This window comes from Gopherus flavomarginatus, chromosome 3, assembly GCF_025201925.1.
Source record: "Gopherus flavomarginatus isolate rGopFla2 chromosome 3, rGopFla2.mat.asm, whole genome shotgun sequence".
NCBI classification, from domain to species: Eukaryota; Metazoa; Chordata; order Testudines; family Testudinidae; genus Gopherus; species Gopherus flavomarginatus.
Genome location: NC_066619.1, coordinates 7,135,240 through 7,151,055, shown reverse-complemented (window position 1 = coordinate 7,151,055; position 15,816 = coordinate 7,135,240). Strand labels below are relative to the sequence as shown.

The 15,816-nt window shown below is 45.7% G+C and overlaps 1 protein-coding gene and 1 non-coding gene across 15 annotated transcripts in view; both read left to right on the top strand.

The window, feature by feature from the left end:
* Nucleotides 1-15,816, top strand: part of CELF4 (CUGBP Elav-like family member 4) — an 885,612-nt gene that overhangs the window by 422,002 nt on the left and 447,794 nt on the right. The gene's annotated exons all lie outside the window — the stretch shown is intronic.
* LOC127048545 (U1 spliceosomal RNA) lies at nt 13,165-13,328 on the top strand. The gene has a single exon (XR_007773724.1). It is a non-coding gene; the product is annotated as a U1 spliceosomal RNA (small nuclear RNA).

Sequence of the window (15,816 nt, the reverse complement as noted above, 5' to 3'; positions counted from 1 at the left end):
CCAGTTCTAGTACCAACCTCATCAGACCCTCCAAAAGAAATTGTGGGGTCATCAGGAATCCAACCTCAGACACATGAGTTTGTGGTTGTATTTTATGAAAGATCGGGCCCTGGAATATTATCTGCTTTCTGGCAGTGGATTAGCTCTCATGTCAGATGAAAAAGCAGAGCAATTGTTTTTTACAGGCGTGTCTATGAGCCAATGATTGCATGGCATGCCACAGTGTGAATCTACAGCACACCAGCTTCCAGTGCAGAAACATCCCATGTGGACACTGCTCCAGTGCAGTGAAAGTGCCGCTTCGTATACTACTATTTCTTGAAAATGCACTATGGTAAGCTGAGCTGGAGCAGCGTCCACATGGAATGTTAGTGCACGCCAAGCTGGTACGCACTAGATTCACACCCTGGCTGTTTAGACATGGCCTCAGGAATTGAAGAGGTAGCAACCTGATTCTGGTTTCACTCGCACTGCTCTAAATCAGGAGCAGCTCAGCTGAAGCCAGTGTGATGTCACCTGTGTAACCCGGGTGGCAGTGAGAGGTGAACCAGGCTTAGAATCTCCTGGCCCTTTGTTGGAGGTAGAGCCGTGCGAATAATGGATTGTGGTTGTCTGTATTTCACATAGGTTCAGACTCAGATCCCCTGGATCTACACCTGCCCCTCTCCTTTCTGGAGGGTCAGCTCCAAAACTAGAAGCACCCCCTCTACCCATTTCCCATTTGGAAGTGACTGAGATCTCTCAAGAAAAGCTTTTCTCATGAGCTGTCAGCTGAGTCTCATGAGCACAGCTGAACTGCTGAGATGTCTCCTATCTGGGCTGGTGGGACTCTCGAAAAACACTGTTCAGGGCCAAAACCTTGTGAGAACAGTTTGGGAAGAATCCTCTGTCCTCATTCATCCTCAGTGCTGAAGCCCAGCTAACCTAAGTCTATATCTCTAATTAATAATAATCCATTAAATCATTAAATAAAAATGATGCAACTAGGAAGTATAAATATGCAAACAAGGCCCAGTCATGCAGTCCTTACTCAGGCAGGACTCCCATTCAAATCACTGGGGTACATTCTGCTCTCCATTACACCAGCAGATGCTCAAAGATACTCTAATAACTTCAGTGGAGTAGCTCTGGGTTTAACCACTGGAGCTGTGAGCAGAGTCTATCCCAATGGACTTTTTCCTTCAGTAAGGCCTGCAGGAATGGGGCCAGATGTGATCAGCCAGTAGCATAGGACTGACCCAAAGCCAGCTGAAGTCCATTGACCTCAGTTGGCTCTGGACCATGTCTTTGTTCCAAGTATCAGCAAACGCTGTTGAACTAAAGAAATGCAACTGATTTCACTGGGAAGCACCCAGTGAGGTTTCAGGAGTCACCCCTACCCTGATGCAAGTGGATGCAATGTAGCCCAGGTCCATGCTTAAAGAAACACACCTTTTTGTTGTTGTTCAACAGAAAGCAATGAAATATTTTGGAGGCATCAAATATGTCTCGAATGAGGAACATAGCTCATTTGTCCACTTTGCGTCATAATCAAACATACCCAGCCACTGACCATTTTTTTAGAGCAGTTTTGTTTTCTCCATGGGTAGAAATCTGGCATGAGCAGCAAATTACCTGTGAATTACCTGCACAGTGGCCAAGAAGCCTATTTACCACCTGTACCTAAATTCGCTGCAGGGAATTTGGCACCTCTCCAGTGAGAACAAACATCAAGGACAAAATCATTTATAGGGATTGCTAGTCATAGCTGTCCTGCTCTCATTTGCAGCTGGCAGATTATACGGCGGGGAAACCAAACACAGGCTGCGAAGCAATAGGGCGTGTTAGCAGCAGCGGCAACAGAAGAAAGTTTTTGGTGCGTGTCTCATGTCGTTCTTGGTGCGGCATTTATTGAGAGCCTGTTCAGTCCCTTGAATGAAATGCAGAAGAACCCAAAACACTCTTAAAAAGAAGAAAAAGAACCTTGAAGCTAGGGACAAGGGCAGAGAGGTAGGACACAAAATGATGCAGGTAAGGGATGGCTTGACTAGACAGGACCAGTCAGAGACCTAGACCTCTCTGTGCCAGTAAGGAAATGCTGGGATGGGCAGAGCTCTGCCCTTTACTGCCTAGCTGTCATTAGCCAACCACACAGCCATGCACTTAAACACACTCAGAATGCATGCGTGCATAGACCCGTACATGCCCCCGAGAGATTCAAAACCCAGCATCGCCATCCAGTTCAGATCCTGATTGACAACTCAAACCTTTGTTTTACCATGGGCCGAATCCAACCCCCCTGAATTGAGATTGAGTGCAATGAATTGGTGGGTGGGTGTGCCTATGGGCACTTGATGCCTCCGACTGGATGGTTTCAGAATGGCTACATTGTGTCGTAGCCCCTCTATTGACTGTGGAGATCCACCTTGTCCTAAAAAGTTAGGGGCTTGTGCTTCTAAAGCAGAGGTGTCTGAGCTGTATCCCTGCTGCCCCTGGGATGTTTCATGTGTATGAAAGAGCAGCAGCCACAAAGTCCAGCATGGCCACAGATTTCTTTTGTTACAATATTTCTTAATTTTTTGTACTGTATCTATCCCCATCTAGTCCATTGTATACTACAATAGGATGCCTTCCAAAGTCACTTAATGACACAGCTCTGCTTCACATAAAATCCTCTATGAAACCCTGTATCCCAAAGTACAGCCCACAGATAAAATTGATGCTAGTGTGGAATCCAAAAGAATAAGAGTAGGTGAAGGGGGGAAAGGGAGGTTTCCCAAGGGGGGCTGAAATGAGCTGGAGACCATCGTTCTCCCTTTGCCTTGCCTTTCTGTGGTCATTTGCCCCCATGCAAAGCAGGTCTAAAAGGCAGGCTTTGTAGGTGCTTACATCCACTCTGCCCATGGGGGAGTAACCTAATGCAATGAAAACACTGATCGGGGGAGCTGATAAGCTGGAGGGGTTGAAGTCTGCGGCCACAGAGCTGGCACTAGCTGCAAAGAAGGGGGAAAAAAAATTCAGATATACCAATCTCCTAGAACTGGAAGGGACTTTGAAAGGTCATCGAGTCCAGCCCCCTGCCTTCACTAGCAGGACCAAGTACTGATTTTTGCCCCAGATCCCTAAGTGGCCCCTTCAGGGACTGAACTCACAACCCTGGGTTTAGCAGGCCAATGCTCAGACCACTGAGCTGTCCCTCCCCCAAGAGGAGGTGGAAGGAGATGCTGAGGGAGTGGGGAGGAAAATGGAGAAGGTAGGGACAAGATGCAGATGATGGTCCAGGGAGGGTTTGCAAAAAAGCCAGGGGGGTTTTCACTGGATCCAGCAAAGGGACCACAGCAGCTACCGCTGAGGGAAGACAGGGTTACAAGAAGCAGGCGTCGGGATAGGAGAAGGCAGTTAAGATGAAGAGGAGAAGCAGGAAGGGTTGGTAATTGTCAGGAGCTGTCTAAGGAGACAGCGAGCTGGTTACAGGCAGCAGAGGAGAGGTGGGATTGATTGAGCTGTGTTCAGAAGTGGGCAATCAATGCGAGAGAAAGAAGCGCATCTGTCCAAGTCTCACCATCTGCCGTCATCTCGCCTGCCACAGTGGCTTGAGGAGAATGAGTTAAACAGGCCGAATATGGAGAAAGGAGGAGAATATATCGATTCAGTCCCCTGGGGTGACTATCCCGTGGCCTCTCCTTCTCCTTCCCACCCTGTCGCGAGTCCAGAATTCACTGAGTATGGCACAGGAATGCTCTCACTCCGTCGCCCAAGATGACATGCTAGTGGGTTAAGTATCAGGGAGTAGTCGTGTTAGTCTGTATCCAGAAAAACAACCAGGAGTCTGGTGGCACCTTAAAGACTAACAGATTTATTTGGGCATAAGCTTTCTTCAGATGCATGGAGTGAAAGTTACAGCTGCAGGCATTATATAATGACACATGAAGAGAAGGGAGTACCTCACTTGTGAGTACCTGATGTGTGTACTCTCTTCATGTGTCATTATATAATGCCTGTATCAGTAACTTTCACTCCACGCATCTGAAGAAGTGAGGGATTTTACCCACGAAAGCTTATGCCCAAATAAATATTAGTCTTTAAGGTGCTACCGGACTCCTGGTTGTTTTTATGCTGGGGATTGTGCTGCTGGGGAGAGGGGAATCCATGACTCAGACGCATGCAACTGGAGAGCTGCATGCGTTCATGGGTGTATGGTACATGTGCTTGTCCTCAGATAGCTCCAAGCCTCCTTAGAGACACACACTGCTGGCTGGATCCAGCAAACAAATACTCTGCTGTGCTCTGCTACTCCTCTCGCTCTCTTTATTCTTTCACTCGCTGCCTTTCTCAGATTTTGGTCTCTTCTTTTGCTTTCTCTTTCCTCTCTCTTCCCTTAGTCCATCCTTTCTTCTTGTCATTTTTCTTTTGTTCTGCTTTCTCTCCTCTCCCCCTTAGTTTATTTGTTCATTTTTCTTTTCTTTCATTCATTCATTCTTCTCTCTTCTCTTGTATTTGTTTAGAGCAAATTTTCAAAGCTATAAACCCATTACAGCAAAGAGCCAGTGCTCCGAGCCTGCAGATGTGGCCAGTCCCAGAGTCCAATAACAGGACTTCTTTGGAAAAAAACATTATCAGTAATGTGGAAATGGGTTGGCTTGAGGGTAAAATTTATCATCATTACCCTAATATCATCTCAAGCCTCAGCTGGAGCAGCAGCTAAAGAAGACACCAAGGCTTAATTCAGTCAGTGCGGGGAAAGAGACAGAGGATGGAAAGTATGATTTATGACAGAAATCAATGCAATCATAATACTTTATGCTTGTAAAATTGGGCTGTTCCAACAATGTTCGTGGATCGCGTAGGTGACTTTCCACCAAAAAATTGTGGCAAGATACGTGGAGGGGCCCTGCAGTGAGATTAGGCCCCAATTTGGGAGGTGGATGGGGGCACATTTTGATTGCTGTGGCCTGTCTACCCTCAGGTCCCTGCAGGGTGACATCATGCACGTCCTGAAGTCTGAGTCTACAGGACAATTTGGGAATGTTCTCCTGCCCACTGCTGAACGATGGTGGAACAGTAAGAGAGGGAAGGAGGAGAGAAGATAGGAAAGCCAAAATTGGTTGCAGTGAGAAGAGCAAGTTCCTGCAGGGAGCAGTATTCCCAGTGGAAAGGTGAAAGAAACAATGGAAGTGGTTCTCTACTAATTGACTCAGTTTTAAATCTGGAGTATCTCACTGAAGTCAGTGGAGTTATACCAGTTAAGATTTGAATTCGCCCATCATTCTAATTTAGTGATGGGCAAACGTCAGAAGGCTGGGAGGTTTGGGTTCTGGTCCCTGAAAGCTGAGATGTTCTTCTAATGTAACAGGATCTCTAGTCCTGCAAAATCGGGCTGCTTGCATTAGCAAAAGTGCAAAGCCCATGCATGCATGATGCAAGACTCCATGCACAGATTGATCATTTGAGCTTTCATGCAAGAAGCATGACTTTTGAAGTTTCTCTTACATTTTTCATGCATGATCCTTGACGCACACAGATGTGTATCTTGCAGTTCTGCTGGTATGGATGGAAATGTCACCACAGTTCTTCCTATAGCTAATGATGGAGGAGATACTGGCAAAAACCCTTCCATATGGTGCAGTCTCTCTTAGGGGAAATGAAGAAGAATATTTAGTTATTATTTGTATCACACCACAGCATGTGAGGTACTTTAAAGACAAAGCTTGTGATTCAATGAAGGGCAGGGAGGGGAATTAGTTCATTCAAACCTAGAAATGGCCAAAAAATTATCACAGAGACTTTTTTTTATTAAAAATGTCTTTTCAAGCTGAAAATATTTTCACCGGAAATTTTTTGTTTCCTTTGAAATTGTCTGATTGTCCAATGAAAAAATCAAAATCTGAAAACCAGTTTTGAGTTATGTCTTTTCATAAAAAACAAACAAAAACATCATAGGATGATTTGGGGAAGGGGTCTTTTCAAATTTCCAGGGAAAAAGGCATTTTTCAACCAATTCCATCTAAACTTCAAAATAATTAAAAAAAAAATTAGTTGGGTCCAGCTGAAGTTTTGGGCAACAGAGGGGAATAATGAGTAAGATAATTCACACAGAATCAGGTCTCTAAACTCAAACCTCTTAATAAAAATCACCTCCATTTTCTTATAGTCACATGTAGGGTTATGTTGAAAAGCCACATATTGAGAACTGCTTGATTGTGTCAATTGCCTTTTGCTCTTCCATGGCTGGGGTAAGGCAGGATACCCATATACATTCTTCCTTTCCACTATAAGATAGGACTGTCTTGCTATCTGGATTCATATGCAACGTTCAACCAACACCTTAGGATTTGAGCTCCAAGCCCATGTGGATCAATGTGCTCTAATACATTAATTGAGTCATAGATTTTAAGGCCAGTAGGGACCATTATGATTATCTCTTCTGACCTCCAGCATAAAATGGGCCATAGAACTGCACCCAGTAATTTCTGCATCAAATCTATAGGGACCTAAGAAGAAGAGAGCTCCCCAAGCAATTATAAAGTAGATACACAAAGATATCTCTCACTTTCTCTCCCCCCTCCCTACCAATGTTCATGGACTGGATTTGAGGTGTGTGTTTTCAGTTGCCTTTGGACAAAAAAGGAGAGAGATATCTTGGGAAAGAGTGATTACGTGGCTGCTGTAGTACAGGGCAGGTAGTTCAGAAGCAAGTGGGGTTATTTTCATGTTGTTCTGCCTGAATCTGAATTCATCTGAATGGCTGCACCAAAAGACTCAGTCTGCTTTCAAGCCGGATGACTTTTCAGCAGTACCTGATGCAGCCGAGTGATCAGCCTGGGGACTATACTATAAAGAACAATCCAGTGCAGGCAGGATGGACCAGATGGAATTGAGTAAGTCTCCTCTTTTCACTCCATCCGTGAATAACTCCACCTGGATTGCATTGTTTCCACCGATGCTTCCAGCTTAGAACTAGCAGAGCAGAAAATATTTGTGAGATGATTTTGCCCCTGTCCTCATGTTAGGCAAGGGGGGACCCAAAGGAAGAGGCTCCCCTTGTCTCAGTGGGATCTCAGAACGTTCAGCAACTTGCTGGGTTGGGCCCTCATGATGGGGCTTCCCAAGAAGGGAGGAGCAGTGCTCAAAAATGTACAACGGAGCCTGTGCTAGTTGTGTAAGGGTGGGGCTTATCTCCAAGGTCTTTGTGTTCAGCTTGCAGGAATGCCCCTTGCTGCAATACTCAACTTATAAAGGATCCCTGCATTGCGCTAGCTGCAAGGATGGTTAAAGAGGTAAAAGAAAGGGGGAGACGCCACATCATTCCTCTCCACTGTATCCCCCAGGTCCTCACAGGACCGTGATGAATGAGGCTCAGTGATTGTGAAGAACCTGTTTCCCTCTCTGATTTGGCATTTTCACCTGTATTCTGCAGGAGGTGGGTCTTGGTCAGTCATTGGGTCTTTCTCTTTAGGACGCTCTGTGATCTCATGTCAGGGGTTGGGTGGCATTTTCAGTCCTGCAAAGCTTCCTCTCCCCTCGCTCCCCAATGCACGCAAGACTCTCTCTCCCCCCAAAAATAAAATCCCAGCCACCACCACAAAAGAATACCTGGAAAATTCAAAGCAATTTGGCCTGATTTTGTAGAGGTCTATGATTAATGTAGACCCTGACGATAGATACGTCGCTCCCCTCCCCTTCCTTTATTCTAACCATCTTTATTTACTTTGAGTGCTGTGATGAAGCTGGTATTTTCATATATTCGTTGTATTTGGAAAAATTAATAAACAATACCAATGGAATAAAAACAAAGCACTCATTTCCTAGAGAGATTTACTCTGTGCACTTGGATGTTGTTTAGACTTGCCAGATGCATTCACAAACGACACCATCACCGTAAGGAACTCCAACAACGTGTCACCATTCTTGCATCTAGAAAAGTTTAACAGCGGCTCCAGGGAGGCTGGGAAGAAAGAGGTCTGATGAACGAATCCAGAATTAAAAGTCTCAGATGCTGGGGATGCACACCACACCCATACATACATGTACCATTTGCCATACCACATGCAACCCAAAACTACCTCACCTAGAAGGCAAACAAGTACATATTCCCCAGACACGTCACCACATTTAAACACCACACAAATGTACAAACCCCACATACAAACACACATGCCTACAACCTCAGTCCTCCTGCCATGCACGCTTGTGCGTGCACACACATAAGTTACGAAAAGTTCCTTAGCAGGGGGGAAAAAATCCTATTATATAGCCTGACTGACGCTAACTTTTTAAGTACAGTCCATAGCTGCCAGTTGAGAGCTCAGGAAATAGGCCTCTGTGGATCTAATAGTTAATCAGCAATGCATGGACCGGGGATGAAAATCTCTGCTGTTAAGGATCAAATCTCAGAAGTAATTTCTTAATTTAGCAAGAGAAATATTCCAGGCAGCTGAATGGCATTTCATTTACTGTCCTATAACTTTACATTGACTGAACAGCCATTGTGAGTCTTACTTGCTCTATGGTACCTTTGCCATGAGTTGGTTTGATTCAGGTTCAGAAGGAACCACATGTTTGTAATCCACGGGAGGAGTTTGAAACATCAAATTCTCTCCACTGGTGGTCTTGAGAGCTGTCTCTTGTTGTTCAGACAGCTGGTGATTTGTGGTATCATTTCTTATGTGTATTACCATAGCATCCAGGACCTAGTGGTCTAGGCACCACACAAACAAAGAACAAAAAGACACAGTTCCTTCCCCTTAGAGTTTACAATCGAAGTATAAGATGAGACAACAGATGGATGCAGACGGTCAGATAGTATTGGTCAGTGTGATAGATGGGGGTCTCTGCACACCAGCAGCCCAGTTATTGTCAAGTTGTGGGGTTTTTTGGTAGGCATCATGGCAAAGAAAAGTTTTGAGAAGGGTTTTGAAGATAGATAATGAGGTAGCTTCGCTGATGTTTATGAGGAGCACCTCCCAAGTGGAGGAGCAGCATTCACAAAGTGGCACCAGCTGAAACACTTTCAGTATTGCCAGACTGGGAGACTGCATGGCCAGGAAATTGATACTGGGTTTCTGAGCCTTTCACTTTTAGGTCACTAGTTTTCTTCCAAGAGGACAGACTCTAATTCAACAAAACGAGTGGGCATGTTGCAGGAATTTACTGTGGAAGGTCTCTGGCCTGTATTGTGCAGACTAGATGATCATAATGGTTCCTTCTGCCTGAAAAGATATGAATCCAGCTAGGTTGATAAGCCGCTGCCATCCAATTGCTCTTTGTCAAATTAGCCAATGGTTTCAACCTGGTTCCTAGTTAGCAAGTGTCCACAGCACAAAACCACCACCACAAATGGCACCGACTGGTGACTCTTCTTGGCATCTCAGCAAAAAGGTGAAGCTGAAGCAGCCATGAAAGCCAAACTATTGTTCCATCATTGGAGGTTAATGTTGAGATCTGCCAACAAGGAAAAGTGTGGGGAGACTTGCAGCGTCTGTTGATTAATAGAGGCTTTCAGTCTCCAGTGCTATCAATCCAGCACCTTTCACTAATAAGAAAGTCATTACAACCATACCCAATAAATCCAGGTTATTAATTGCTGGATCCTATTCAGCATGTGGCACAAAGATTTTAAAAGTTGTTTTCAAGCAACTGGGGCCTGTCTGATCTACCACATCTATGCCAACATAGTCCACTAGTGTAGACCAAACATACACAGAGAGGAGGATTTGTTCTGCCCTGTGTAGGAACGTTCTGAGCAATGTTAGCTAAACCAACGGAAACCCTCTCTTGTTGGCGTACATCTGTGATGCCCTCAAGACAAGATGGCCTCTGATTTGCAATCTCCCAGTGCCACTTTTGTTTTCGCAGGGACCAACTGGGGAGCAGGCCGTGGTTGTGACATGGCCAAAGAGGGAGATGAGGGACAACTTTGTATTTTTTTTTCTTTTTTAAATGCTTGAAGCTTAAGATGTTATCTTCAGGCTACGTTGTGTGCCATTTTTAAAGACAGTGCTCTTAATAAACACCGACAGCAAATCAGGACAAGAACAGACGCAAGTTGTTTCAGGCGACTTCTGTCAAGCGAACAGTAATGCAACAGGATTAGTGGCAATCCTCTCCATATTGCAGGGAGCAAGTCGCCCGCAGATGAAGTGCTCCAGGCATTGAAAAGGGTCCTTCATAGTCCAGAGCAGACGTGCGGAATGCGACATTATCAACAGCTTTCCTTTCTGCCCTTCCATCTCCAGCCAAGGGTTTGGTGGCGGTGGTGGCATGCTGTTGATTTTCATTCTGGAGGCATCTAAATGAGCCCAAAGCTGAGCCGTTCCTTCCCCAAGCTGCACCCCTCACCTCCTTTATTCTTCCAATGAAACCAGGCTTGCCTTTAAAGTTAGAAGTGCTAATAGTGCACTGGTGGGAAGGCAACATTCTGAGCCAGTGAGCCATTAACATCATCAGTCCCATCAAGTGCAATCAAGTCAAGGTGCGACGCAGACTTAAAAGGGCAGGAGATACTGTCCCTGTAGCCAACACGTTTAATTATATCGGCGCAACCGCTGAAACTGCCAGCTCCAATCATAGCCCCTCTTCCCCGGCGCTGTTATTCTGACAGGTGTGGCTGCTGCTTACTGCCCATTGCTCATTTCCCCTCCCCGTTAGAGGGAATGGCTGTACGGCTCTGGTCTGGGACAACTATTCTGGGTAAAATCAGCCCTCCACCCCTGCAGACTTACACTCCAAAATTGGACCAGTTTGGACCGGCAGCGCTGAAATGGCATCTGGGCCTGGCCAAGAGTTCTTTATCCCAGTCTGCCAGACCAAACCGTATGGGCCACTGGGGGCCAACCAGTGTAAATCAGAGCACCCATTTATGGTGTAGGCTGGCTCGGCCCCAGAGCTGGGGATTGCAAAAATGGCTTAAAGGCACCACTGCTCCCCTCCTCCTGAACTGCACTGAATGCTCCTGGGCCACAGCTAAGGATCCAGTGTTCCCAGCCTGACTGGGAAATGCAACATCTTGAGCAAAAGCCTCTCCCTGTGATACTTCCAGTCAATGTTGTTGACTCCAGTGATTGGGGCACTAATCTGAGAGTCAGGCACCCTGAGTTCTATTCCCAGCTCTGCCACTGGCCTGCCAGGTGACCTTGGGCAAGTCACGTCCTCTTTTTCTCCTCATCCCTTATCTATTTGGATTGTAGACTCTTTGGGCCCATGTCCCCAGTATGTTGCACCATAGCCACGGACTGGGGGGTGGGGGGGAAGCACAGTGCCTAGCATAATGGGTCCTTGATTCCAGTTGAAATATTTTGATCCTACCGTGATAATCATAATAGCATAGCAGGGGTTTCTCTTCCCTTCGGTCTGCTGTGTGTCTCCAAGAGCCTTGGCATTCTTCACCAGCCAGGCACAGTGCCAGCAGAAGCAGTGCAATCTTGACATACACCCCTCTGCCTGACATGGAACACCCCCTGCTATTACAGTCCCAGATCCAGGCATTTCAGTCCTGACCCCATCTGTTTTTTGCCAGTGCTCCCCAATTCTGACCTACGTCCTCCCCTGCTATTCCAGTCACAACTCCGCCAAAGTGCTTCAGTCGGGACTTGTAGTAGCCCTCGCTCTATTCCTTCCCCAGACCCTTTCCCGGCTCTGCCAGGAGTCTCTTGGAAGAAGTGCATGGTGCTCCTTCTAATGCTTTTCGTCTCTCCAGATGGTTCTCTCAGCAGAACCCAGCTGATTAAATTCCTCAAAGGACCCGGTTTTTCATACCTTCTGCAGTCCTCTCATAAACTTGGGGCAGTCGGTGTGAGGACAGCTTTTTAAAGCTGTATGGCAGGCCCTTGGTCTGATTATAAGTTTCATGCAGCAGTCAGTTGCCTCCCAAGGTCGTCGTCATCTCCCACCTCCAGCCTGAACCCACAGCTCAGAAGGAAAGGAAGCCAGTGTGGAGCCATCTCTCAAAGCAAACAAACCTCCAGCAAGAACAAAAGGATCCACATGAAATCTCCAGCTTTTCTCCCTGGCTCATTCTCATTTCAGGCCTTGCAGGGACCTGCTTTAGCTTTCCCTGAGTTTCTCTTTGCTCTGTCAATGAAAACGCTGCATTAAACAGGAGTCTGAAATAAGCTTTCTCCTCCATGCTGTTTTTATGAAGTGTATAAAATAACTTAATCAGACACATACCGAGAATCACACACACACACCTGAGATGAAAGTGTCTCATGTTCATAAAGAAAGATATAGTGCTAGTGGCATTTCACACTGAGGTACCCTGGGACCATCACATGTCTTGATGAGACCAAGAGAGCTCGATAGACTTTCCAAACCTAATTAGTACTTAATGATCTGGAGAGACACGGATGTCCATCACCTCTACTTCAGCCCTACGTTCTTCCTCAAATTCTTAATTAACCTTTAAGGATATGATGTGCTGATGAGTTTCCTAGGATATCTCATTGATTTCTTTCACCCACACCCGCGTGCGCACACACACACACAAAACAGTGTCTTGAAAAACTCACAGCCCTGGTGCATTCCATGCAAAGGCCCTGCTGATCAATGTTTATTAATGAAGCGGTACCTCGAAAATTGTTAATTGATGGCCATGTACAGAACACTGTCTGGAATTTAACCTTATTCATCATTTAAGTATGTTGGAGGCTAGAGCGTGGTGTTAATTAATAGCTCAAGAACAAAATTGGTTCGTTCTGCTGTGGATTTGGGGGAGAAAAATCACAGGAGCGAAGGCAAAAAAAAAGGGGGGGTGATTAAATTAAAAAAAGAGAACAAAAAAGTAAGAGAAAATAGAGCCTAAGTCAGTGTTGTTTTCAAGATGACTCACTTTGTGCTGATAATGAAATAAAAATTTGCTCGTGAGCTTATGCAATATTTTACTGTTGTGTCATATTTAATCAACTCTGAGTTTTAACAAGCCAAGAAGAAGGTTGGGGGGGGGAGTTGCTAGGAATGGAGTGAAAACAGATTAATAAGTTTTGAAAAGTTAATAGCCAAGTTTTCAGATTAAAAAAAAAATCAATGTTGGTAGCTGAATTCCCCAGGGGGAAGATGACAAATGGAGAATGCCTTACTTAAAGTTCATTTAATAACAATTTAAATACGTGGCGGCAATGTAGGATGTGAGGCGAACAGCTGCATTTTTCCGGGGTTTCTTGCATTCTCTCTCTATTTCCAGTGGCTGTTTGTTCTACCTGGCAGGGGAGATACCATGATCACGAAGGCAGTTTTCCCCGAGTGAGGTTCATCCATTGCACTGCGGGTGTGCTGACCCCTGCGATTTCCCCAAACGCGGGAAACTCAACTTCATAATTTGTGGAAGTGGGGGACTGTGTTTGCGCTCTCCCCTAAAAAAAAAAAAAAGAGCTAGATCCTCACACCTTTCTAGGTCATTTAATCCATTACCATAGTATCACCCAATTTCTAATGTATTTATCCTCGTAAGCGGCCCTATCCCCATTGTACAGATGGAGAAATGAGGCACAGAACGGCTACATGATGTGGCTCAAGGTGATGCAAGACACATGGAGTGAGGCAGGGACTTGAATCTAGGTCTTCCCATATCTAGCCTGGACTATCATCCCCAGAGCCTTGTAGAGCTGCCCCTTCAATGCTTCATAGTTACTGTTATTTCATGATTATTTATATTAGAGTATGCCCTGGGCATACACTTAGTGAGAGCAATCCTTACCCTGAAGAGTTTACAGCCTAAAGAGACAAGACAGACCACAGGTGGGAAGGGAAAAGAAAGGCAAAGTAGCTTCCTTAAGTTTACATTAGCAATACACTGGCAGATACTGGAACAGAGCCCATATCTTTGGAGACCTAGCCCAAGGCCCTGTCCAGAGGGCCAAACCTCTACGAATAGGTTCTGCTGAGTACCCGTAAGCCCTATTGGGGTGAGAAGAGATTCAGGTCTCCAGCAGTTCTCAGGATCAGACCTATAAGAAAGCATGCAGTTCCTTGCATTAGGAGACAACATCTCACAATGGTGGGTCATGCCTGGGAGCGTGTTTGATCTCCCCGGGGCCAGGAAGGAGCTTTTCTCTGCTGGTGTGCGGCAGCGCAAATGAGCTGGGGCCCAAACGTTCATACTAAACTCTCTAGCCACTCAGCCCCCTGAGAACCTGAACCTGGTCTGATTTCAAAGGGATTGGAGGATGCTCGGTATTTCAAAGCAGGATTTTGGACTGTAACTTCTCTGGACTTCGGTCTGAAAATTTTGCCCTCAGTGTATTATGCGGGGATGGGCATGTGTCTTTTAAAAAAAAAAAGAAAACATTTCTCATCATGTTCCATTTCCTACCTTCTCCCCCCTGTTTTCCCTTCTTTTTATCAAATCCATGGCCAAAGCCTTAAGATCACTTGGCCAGGTCCATTTAACAACTTCCCAAGCCACACACAATGCAACAGAATTTAAGCAATGAAGGAGCCACAATGTATATTGTACTCAAGGCAGGTGCCCTTATACACCAGCTGCTTTTACCGATATTTACCTTATTCCCCTTACTTGCCATGTGGGATTCTCTCAAATAACATTGAACTGGTTGTGTTGGGATATGGCAAGCACTGAAAGCTGTGTAACTTATTTATTTATTGTTCTTTATTTCTATAATGCTAAGTCCCATTAGTTTGATGATTATTGCTTGTCCTTTGCATTGTGGTAGAGAAGAGAGAGACCACAGCCCGCTTGTACTAGCATGTAGTACACCGTCCCTGCCCCACAGACTGATTCTGTTCTTTGCTTGTAGAATGAGGTCCTGGTCCAGGACTGGGGTTTCCACTACCAACACTACGATAAGACAAATAAGAAATAATGGTCTTCATGTAGCCCCAAAGTGGAGCCGTGGGGAACACAGTGGGAAATCAAGCCCTGAGAAAAACCTGTGTGTTCTGCTGAGCAGTTCCTGAGAGGGACTGAATGCCATCAACGCTCCATACTGCACCGGCAATTGACTGCATTCGGCACCTCGCAGGATCCGGTTCTTACTTGGACACATGCTGCACAGGGCACAACTCTCCAGGTGCTTGGAGCTGCAGAAGCTTTGTCAGTGAGGAGATCAGCATAGAGAGGCTTTATGAAAGCAGGGGAGAGAAGGCAATTGTACGTGGCACATGGTGGAGGACAGCTAGTCCTGTGGTTAAGGCACTGGATTGAGACACAGAAGAACTGGATTCAATTTCCATTGCTGCTAGTAACCCACAAGCCAAGTCATTTAAACACTCTGTGCCTCAGTTTCCCTCTTTGCAAAGTAGGCATAATAGTGCTTCTCAATTGGACAGGGAGGGTAAATGCATGACTGCCTGTGAAGCACTCCGAGACTGCAGTGATGGGAGCCAGATAAGAACCTAGGTAGGAAGGAATAAGAAATGAGAAGCTTTTCCCAGTAGAGGATACAGAAGAGAGAAGGGGCTAAAGGGAACAGTAAGGAAAGGTAATATGGAGGAGTACAGGGAATGGCAGGGGAGCAAAGGACTGGAAGGACCCCCTGGGCTATCGAGCTATTGCTAGGGGTGTCAGATGAGATGAGAAAGCAGACATGTGGGCTGGGATTGTGCTGTCCAGAGTTCTGACAGGAAGGAAAGGGAGCTTGGAACTGCACCTCTAGTTTGAATCACATTCAAAATTATGATGTCAGCAAATTCTTGCCTGTTAACCTATTGGTGTGGAGTCCATATATAATGCACCCCTGGTTACTGATTATTTGCAGGTTTGCTGGAGTTATCCAAAGCTTCTAGGCAATCTGAATATGCTCAGAGTCCCACATTCGGTAGCCCAGGCTTTGCATCTGGGGCTTGGTCCCCTGATATCACACTGGCAAGCTTTTGCATCAGGGA